This window comes from Sardina pilchardus, chromosome 6 (genome assembly GCF_963854185.1).
Source record: "Sardina pilchardus chromosome 6, fSarPil1.1, whole genome shotgun sequence".
Classification (NCBI taxonomy): domain Eukaryota; kingdom Metazoa; phylum Chordata; class Actinopteri; order Clupeiformes; family Clupeidae; genus Sardina; species Sardina pilchardus.
Window position 1 is genome coordinate 7,457,793 of NC_084999.1, and position 10,000 is coordinate 7,467,792.

A 10,000-nucleotide genomic window follows, 5' to 3' on the forward strand; every position below is an offset into this window, starting at 1 on the left:
TCACAAATTAACATCAGTTATCAAAGGATGTCATACCCATCTGGGGTTTCAGTGAGGCTCTGCTTGTAGTATGATTTCCTCTTAGACATCCTCTTTCTCCCTCTCTATGTGCTTGTCTTTTTTCCTCTCTCACAGTCTCAGGTGTTTTTCATCATTAAAATCATAACAGGTGTTGCGTGATGATCTGTTGCAGAACAACAGAAGTTTCCTCTGTAGGTTGGACTGGGTCTTGGCTAGACAATTCTCATTTATTCACACACAAGTCACACAGTTTATATTTGCTACACGTCACACTCACACACACACACACACACACACACACACACAGACACAAAATCATCTAACAGAGGTTATGCTGATTCTGTTGTCAATCATACCTCTTGTTTACATAAACACTGACGTTTAAACAAGTCTCACACAGGCTGTGTGAGCGCTAACTCTGACTTTGCTGAGAGAAAGAAGTCAAGTTGGGACACTGAGACTGCCAGAGTACAACGAGACTGCCAGAGAGAAAGAGTTGGAGAGAGAGTGTGTGTGTGTGTGTGTGTGTGTGTGTGTGTGTGTGTGTGTGTGTGTGTGTGTGTGTGTGTGTGTATGTGTGTGTGTGTGTGTGTGTGTGTGTGTGTGTGTGTGTGTGTGTGTGTGTGTGTGTGTGTGTGTGTGTGTGTGTGTGTGTGTGTGTGTGTGTGTGTGTGTGTGTGTGTGCAAGAGGGAGAGAGAAAGAGACAGAATAACTTATTTTGAACAAGCCTGTACAAGCCTGTTCTGCAGTGATATTAAATCTAGAATATTCAAGATGGGCTTTTCATTGCACCAGCTCTTCAGTACATTTAACTTGCCTGAACAATCTATCTTTTTACAAACGTAATCAACGTGTCCAAGATCTATATCTACGCAATCAAAAATGCCACAATCCAAAAGATGCCGTTGGTTAAAACAGCTCTGCAGTGAACCTATCAATGAATCCAGTCACTGTGAGCAGCCAGGCAAACCCCAGTGCAATAACACACCAGTGCATCTCCATTACCCTGTTGCCAAAAATCCAATATGTACCGCACGCCCAAAAGGCTTTGTCATTAGATTTGTGACATGATGTCCTATATCAAAAAGGTTGGTATGCATAATGGAGTATATTGATTCGGGCACTAGATGAACATTAGAGATATTCAATAATAATAATAAAAAAAGATCCAGAGACAAAGCAAGGTTAAACAAGAGCCTTTGGAGAAAGGCACGCCAAACAGACAGCACACTTACATTGTTATTCTATTCCAAGAGGCAAGCGTACAAGTTGGCTGACAAACACATTCACGGAGCATGGAAGCAGTGTGGAATCTGTGTGACAGCAAGAGGTCCAGGCTCAGTCAAAATATCTCTCATGGTCAGGGCTCTGATCGTGCACTAGAAAATATACTGTATTAAAAGTATGTGGAGTAACATATCACAAGCAAAAGCTCACGGACAGCAGCAACATCCAACAAGGCATTCCATTGTCTTTGTTAAAGCAGAGAGTATAGAAGTACTTATACTATACTCTTTGGTTAAAGCAGCGGAGAATCCACATCAGTGCTCAAGTCCAATAGGGGGACTCCTGGCAACAGCATGTGATTGACAGCCAAAAGTCGACCTTGGGAGGCAGCTCAGATTTCCAGACAGATACCACACTGAGGCCAGACATGGTACTGGTGTCAGAAACAAGACAAGTCGTCCTGTTGGACTTAACTGTCCCCTGGGAAGACCGCATGGAGGAGGCCTTTGAGAGGAATAGAGAGCGAACTATGAGGGACTAGTAGGCGATTGTCGAGGCAGAGGATGGAAGGCCCGATGCGACCCCATCAAGGCTGGCTGCAGAGGTTTTGCAGGCCAGTCTCTCTACCAGGTACTGAAGCGCCTAGGTTCAGGAGAGTGGCAGATGCGATTCAAGAGCCATCAGGAGCATCACAGACGCCGCAGAAAAGACATCCAGATGGCCATGGATCAGGCGGAGCGATCCGTGGAAAACAAAAGCTACTTGGGCACGAGCTGGGGACTGATCACCCCCGGCTGGGTCGCCCGCCCGGGTGAGGGTGTCTGATGTTGACTTGAAACACCTGAGAACCCCACGGTTATATCACTGATGATACTGTATGCCCAAGATGCATCAGAAGATGTACAGTACTGTGGGAACCTAGACTAAAGCAGCATTCACACCAAGAACAATAACGATAATGATAACTGTAACCGTAACAATAAAAGCATCCACACACTGACCAACAATAAAGAATATGTGGCTAAAATGCGATGGGTTCTGATTGGCAAGGTAAACAGATGAGTCTTTTCAACCAATGTGTTGAAAATAACACGTCTCACAACAACTCTATGTCCAGATAGGGACAACACAGTTTGTGTTGTTTCTAACACATACGTTTTAAGAGTGTCAAAATCCCCAAACTCTCGCTAGAATGAGGAGCATTAGTTAAATCATTCCACTAACTGCGAATCCCAGTCTTGCCAGTGACCACTCGGCCCTGACGGAGGGCTGATACAGCAGATGCTCGTCAGTGGGCAGGAGGGGGGCAGGACGGGGCATTAAGCTGGATCACAGAATTAAGATGACAAGGTGCAGATCAGACAGGGTGGAGAGAGAGAGAGAGAGAGAATGAGAGAGAATGGGAGAGATAGAGAAAGAGAGAGAGAGAGAGAAAGAGAGAGAGAGATAGAGAGAAAGAGAGAGATTTAAATCCTCAGGGTTATATGAGTCAGCAAATTCCCCCTCTTCTTCAGACCCAAGCCATACAGTGTGAATCTTCCGTTTCACCGCACACAGCCACTGCTATGCCACACACACACACACACACACACACACACACACACACACTGAGAGAGCGAGAAAAAATAAACACACAGAGAGAGCTTTCTATCCCTCAATTTCAGTGTTTTCCATCCATCACTGAACTCCTCCTCTTCACTACTCTGCAGTGCTGGACTATTGCTGATTTTTTTTTTTTCACATAAATATTTACTGGGTTGAATTATCTGAGCTGGTGGTGTGTACTGTATATGCTAATGTTCAGGAAATGCAGACAGGTAGAATTACAGTGCATAAAACCTGTGAGACAAGCACCACAGAGATATTTAGAGCTGATGAGTGAGCCTGCTGAGGATGAAGAATCCCTGACCTAATGGAATTTAGCGCAATAATTCACCCACACAGCAAACTAGTAGCTTCAGTATTAATCGTAGGAAAGCCTTTAGATAACAACAAACATGACGACAGATGAGTAGGAACATGACATTGTGTTGCACGCTAATATACTGTGATCACAGAGAGAGAGTCTCCTGTGGATTACAAAGGCAGATCTGCTCCCTGTGAGATGCCCAGAGACTGTGAAATGCTGCGTCTGGCTTTGGCACACTTTCAGCTCAGTCAACACGTCCTCTCATCTCTCAGCAGCAGTACTGCTTCATAGCATCACCACCCAACCACGGGAACTTTTTTCATAAATACCAAATATTTTTTTCTGATTTATTTCACTAAGAGCCATCGATATGGAGTAAATCTTATGCAACTGAATATTTTGTTTTTGTGATTGAATTACTGAATATTTATAAACCCAATTTGAATTGTATATTTGAATAGAATATTTTGAATTCATAAGTTTGAAACTGAATCCCAGTAAACTTGAAACTAAATGTAATGTTTTTAATAGAAAAAGATCCTCTCTGAAAATCCCTATCCCTAAAAGCACTATGCACCTCTGCATTCAATTCTCACAATTCAGTTTCAGACCGTGAAATTCAATTTCAGTCTAGCGAGACACAACACCTGTTGGCTGAGGAAGAGCAATCGAGAGCAGATCTTACGCCTCCACATAAACCCTTGAGAACTTTGGAGATCCCCAAAACAGCGTGCCTGGACTTGATAACTACACCCACTGAAGGGACACAAGTTCTACTTCACATTATAGTATAGTTGATACGACTACTTTTAATATTAGGCCTACACTTTTAATATTAACAACGATCGCCTAGGTGTCCTGTTATACGGAATTACAGTAATAGATGAGGGGGAAGCAAAGAACTCCTCAACGCGCAGCGGGCAACTACTATGGTTGTTATAGTAACCATTCATAAGCACTGAAAAGAGTATTTCTTCTCTGTGGCTGATAATAGGCTTTATTGTTGGACTACAGTAAATTCTATAATTAGCCCATTCATTGGTGAAAAGCAACTTTCACGTTCAGCGTGTCACCTGCAGAGCATCGCTGCCGAATGGCTGGCGTCACTTGAGACAAGCGAGACAAAAGAGAGGCAAGAAATGAGCCACAGGGTGCCATTGACTGGGATGTGGGATGTGGGATGTGGGATGTGGGAGGTGGGAGGTGGGATGTGGGTTCCAATCCTGATTTGCAGAGCAGACCCACCTCTCCACAAACTCGTCTGTCCTGTCGGCCTGGATGTATGGCAGTAATGATATGTTTTTTCCTTCTGGACATAATAACGCTTATATTAAGTCTAAGTATAAGTGTACTGTGAGTCTAATGGTACGAGTACATTTGCAAAACCGATGGAATGGATGGAGATCAAACTTAAAGAGTTTGACGTTGAAATGACAACGGCTGACATGTCTGGTGGCATCGTCCAATGAGAATGGAGTTTTGGTACCAACTGAGGTTAAACTAAGTGTGCCAATTTACATTTAGAAAGTACAGTCTCTTTACACTGGATTGACACAGTAGTGTCATTTTAACCCATTTTCACCACTTATCTACCCTACCGCTCCACTGCAGTCCTTCTAGCATAGAATAAGAGCTTTTAGCCAGATGCCTGGTCTTTAGGAACAGGGGGGGGGCACAGCACTTTAGCAACAGCCATTCACACATGCAATACATATCCAGCAAAATCCAAGCTTCTACTCTGAGCCATGTCACTGTTTTGATAGCCTACTCCTGAATTAATCATGATAGCAGCACAATACTGAGACTGTGGAATATCAGGTTGTCAGTCTCCGAGGGTGAGTCATTCCAGTAGTAGGTTAATGGGCCACCTCGGCTTCAGTAAAATACGTCTCCTGTCAAACCGTAATAAGCCCTCTGTGCCTGCACACCCACTGGGCCCTTGCCTTCAGACTGGGAGAGGGAAGTAGAGGCACTGAGCAGGGACAGAGAGAGTGAGTTTTTTCTTCTTCCTCTCTCTCTCCCTCTCCCTCTCCCTCTCTCTCTCTCTCTCTTTTTCTCCCACTCTGTCTCTCTCTTTGAGCATGCTTGCCTGTGTGTGTGTGTGTGTGTGTGTGTGCATACATTTGCATGTACTGTAAATGGTTGTTTGAGTGTGTGTGTGTGTGTGTGTGTGTGTGTGTGTCTGTGTGTGTGTGCGTGTGTGTGTGTGTGTGTGTGTGTGTGTGTGTGTGTGTGTGTATGTGTGTGTGTGTGTTTAAGTACATAGGGCATAGTCTGGAGCTGATGTACCAAGGCGTCTGTTTCAAGCTTTATTTGTGCTTATAACCTGGATCAGACCACACATGCGTTGGAGCCCAAATGAGAGCTGTTATACAAGCTGTTCTTTTCTTACTCATGCATTTGCATTTATGGTAAGGTCGAGGAAAAAGTGGGAGTATCGCACAAAGACATGGGGGGGGGGGGGGGGGAGTGTTAACAGAAACTGATTAGATATTCTGGGATATGCATGAAATCAGCGCACGTCTGTTTTGCAGTGAAAATGTTCTCTCCTTTTAAAGCAGATGTAGTCCAGAGCAACAGTTCTTCAGTTCAACAGTTTACCTTTTAATGTATTACTTTAGTTTTTTTCCCCTCCACGTCATCCAGTTTCCTATGCCTGTTAGACTATTTAATCTGTGATAGCCTAGCGGCACAAACAATTTGATTATCCTTTTAAATGGAGTATAATTACTGGCCTGCATTACCTTGCTGTTTGGTGACATCTCATTATCATCCATTTCATGATTTCATGATCACTTAACTTTAGATTGGTTTGATAATGTTGTCGTCTGTTGACTTCATTCAGCTGCGTCTGTGATTGAAAGTCACTGCTCAGTTGTGGACACCACAGATTAGTTTTGGAGGGCGGCGACAAGCGTTGTTTACCTGATGAAGTGAGCGATTAGTAAATCCCGTGTGATATGGCAACATACAGCGCTCTCTGTGGACTGAGAAAAGGTGCTAATCGTGCTTCCTTTGTACATCTGTCCTACTATGTGCTAAGCTATGTGTCACAACACACATATTACATACTGTAGGACTGCATGAATTTGCCTAGATTAAAGTGCTGAAACCCAGCTCACAATACACACAAACACACACACACACACACACACACACACACACACACAGAGAGACAGACAGACAGATAGACAGATACACACACACACACACACACACACACACGCACACACAAACAAACACAATGAGAAAGGAGGACCCCCAGCCCACACCTGCGATGACTCACACAAACACAGCCACATAATGTCCCACCAGTTAGTGAATTATTCAGAGAAAGAAGACAGAAGCATGGCGAGAGAGAGAGAGAGAGAAAGCGATAAAGAGAGAGAGAGAGAGAGAGAGAGAGAGAGAGAAAATGAGAGGAGAGAGGGTGCATTAGAGAGAGGAGGCAGATGAAATAGAGGGCTAGATGTGCGATCTCACCGCTGCGTCGCTTAAGTGTCCCACAGCTCATCTTACACCTCAGTAGTGCTCACAACACATGTAGAATCACACACACACATGCACACACATACACAAGATAGAGAGAGAGAGAGAGAGAGAGAGAGAGAGAAAGAGAAAGAGAGAGAGAAAGAGAGAGAGAGAGGCCTTCTGCCCGGCACACAACCACAACACACATTGTACAACACATATGGCTGAGTCTCCTTTATCTGTGCTCCCGCACAATACAGCACAACACAGAACAACACGGCACATCACACAGTAGAGCACAGCGCAGCGCAGCACAGCACAGCACAGCACAGCACAGCACAGTACACAGTAGAGCACAGCACAGCACACAGTAGAGCACAGCACAGCACAGCACAGCACAGCACAGCACAGCACAGCACAGCACAGCACAGCACAGCACATCACACAGTAGAGCACAGCACAGCACAGCACAGCACAGCACAGCACAGCACACAGTAGAGCACAGCACAGCACAGCACAGCACAGCACAGCACAGCACAGCACAGCACAGCACAGTACACAGTAGAGCACAGCACAGCACAGCACAGCACAGCACAGCACAGCACAGCACAGCACAGCACATCACACAGTAGAGCACAGCACAGCACAGCACAGCACAGCACAGCGCAGCACAGCACAGCACAGCACAGCACAGCACAGCACAGCACAGCACAGCACACAGTAGAGCACAGCACAGCACAGCACACAGTAGAGCACAGCACAGCACAGCACAGCACAGCACAGCGCAGCACAGCACAGCACAGCACAGCACAGCACAGCACAGCGCAGCGCAGCGCAGCGCAGCACAGCACAGCACAGCACAGCACAGCACAGCACACAGCACAGCACAGCACAGCACAGCACAGCACAGCACAGCACAGCACAGCACAGCACAGTACAGCACAGCACAGCACAGCACAGTACAGCACAGCAGAGAGCTGGGTTGAGGAGGGGGCATGATGTAGACATATACTGTACTATGGTTTAGACTTGCAGGCAATTCACATTTAATCTCTCGTACAAATAAACACACACACACACACACACACACACACACACACACACACACACACACACACACACACACACACACACGCACACACACACACACACACACAGCAGCACACACGCCATTCCCAATGTCACACACACTCTCTCACACACACTCTCACACAATGCTCTATTTTTAAGCCTCCCCACCTGAGGCATAATCATGCACTAGAGCATGCTGGAGAGGAGGGTAGTAGGGTGTGACGTCACACACACACACACACACACCACACACACACACACACACACACTGACAGAGCGAGAGCAGGGAAGAGAAGTGGGGGATGGTTTGAGAGAAGTGGCATACATAGAGAGAGAGAGGACAGAGAGGAGACACTGTGAAAAGAGCAGAGAATGCACTGATCACAGATATACAGAGAAGCAAGCACACAAGGGAAGCCTGGCCAGTCCACAGTCTACGTGCCAGACACATGATGGCCACAGTTCAACTGTAGAGATTTCAGCGCTATTTCAGTTAGAGTTCAAATAAATAACGAGTACGGTAGTTATTCATTGAGGTTTATTGAGGTTGCACTCAGTAGAGCGCATACCTCCATCATGTCCTCTTTACAGTAATGTCATATTTCACAAGCCAATCTAATGCTGTATGTCATAACATTAACTGCAACAGTAGCTACACCCACGACATAATGCTGCCCATCGCAATATTCGCAAAAAATTAACCAAATTCTTTATACCTCGCTACATTAGCACAATACAAACTAATGCTGTATCTCACACCATTAGCAAAAGATGAACTAATGATGTATTACGCAACATTAGTGATTGATGAACTAATGATGTATTACGCAACATTAGCGAAAGTGAAACTAATTTTAGGCAGGTTCTCTGTGAGTCAGATCCAGTCCAAAGTTCACAGGGTTCCTCTTCTTTACCCAATGCTACAGTTTCATGTGTGTTTGTGAAACCTGCTCACACACAATCAAACTAACTAACGACCAAACAACCAGACACTAGTGGAGGTGATGACACATCCTCTCCAGTGAGCAGATCCCACAGAGGGGGAGGAGCATCTGCAGTGGTCATGTCTGGTGCATGTGGTGGCACTGCATGACAGATTAGCTTCTAGCACTACAATACACGTATTGATTCCTTCACACATGCCACACACACACACAGACACACACGCATACACACACACATACACACACTTCCCTGGGTGATACTAAAATGACAAAATCGTCCATGGGACCATTGCAAACACGAATCACACACACACACACACACACACACACACTTCCCTGGGTGATACTAAAATGACAAAATCGTCCATGGTACCATTGCAAACACAAATCTCTGCCACAGGCAACACACACAGCACATGCTAAACGCGCCACTTGATTCCATTTTGCAGCCACTTTCACTCATCAATACTAGCAGCTGAACTCTCTGGCACACAGCACACACAGTCATCAGCCATACTGTACTGTAGCTGTAGCCGCACTCATATCACCAGGGGAAAGCAACGCCTGTCTGCAGATGTTCACAACCATATCAACACGTCACACTCTCTATTTCCCTCTCTCTCTCTCTCTCTGTCAGAATGGAATGATACACTGTAAGTGTGTCTGGTAGGTGTGTGTGTGTCTGTGTGTGTGTTTGTGTGTTTGTGTGTGTCTGTGTGTGTGTGAGAGAGAGAGACTGTGTGATAGTGGCAGGAAGAGGTACATACATGTGTACACTTGACTAGGCTCAATTCTATCACTTTGCCCGCATAAACTGGACAGCAGGACACACACACACACACACACACACACAGACAGACACACACACACACACACACACACACACACACACACACACACACACACACACAGACACACAGACACACACACACACACACACACACACACACACACACACACACACACACACACAGAGAGAGTGAAGAGGGCAATCAATGTGCTTTCGCTGCTGGTTCTCAGAGTCGAGCACTGAAGACAGGAGCTCCAGATCGTTTCCTTGGCAACCAGAGCTCTTTCTCTGGGCCAGAATTCTTTTCAGAGAAAAAAACCTGAAATGGTTGATGTCACGCATGGCAACGTGTTATTACTGCTGTGCCAGTTTCCCTCATGTAGAGAAGGGTTCCATCAGCAGAGCGTGTGTGTGTGTGTGTGAGAGAGAGTGTTTGGGGGAGGGGGGGTATAAGTGTGTAAAGAGATTGTGATTGAGAAAGAGGCACTGTAATGTTTTAGCTCACAAAATGCACACACACACATGCACACACACACACACACACACACACACACACACACACACAC

The 10,000-nt window shown here is 45.6% G+C and overlaps 1 protein-coding gene across 1 annotated transcript in view; it reads right to left on the reverse strand.

Moving 5' to 3' along the window:
• Positions 1–10,000, reverse strand: part of snap91a (synaptosome associated protein 91a) — a 58,155-nt gene that overhangs the window by 36,201 nt on the left and 11,954 nt on the right. The window lies entirely within an intron of this gene.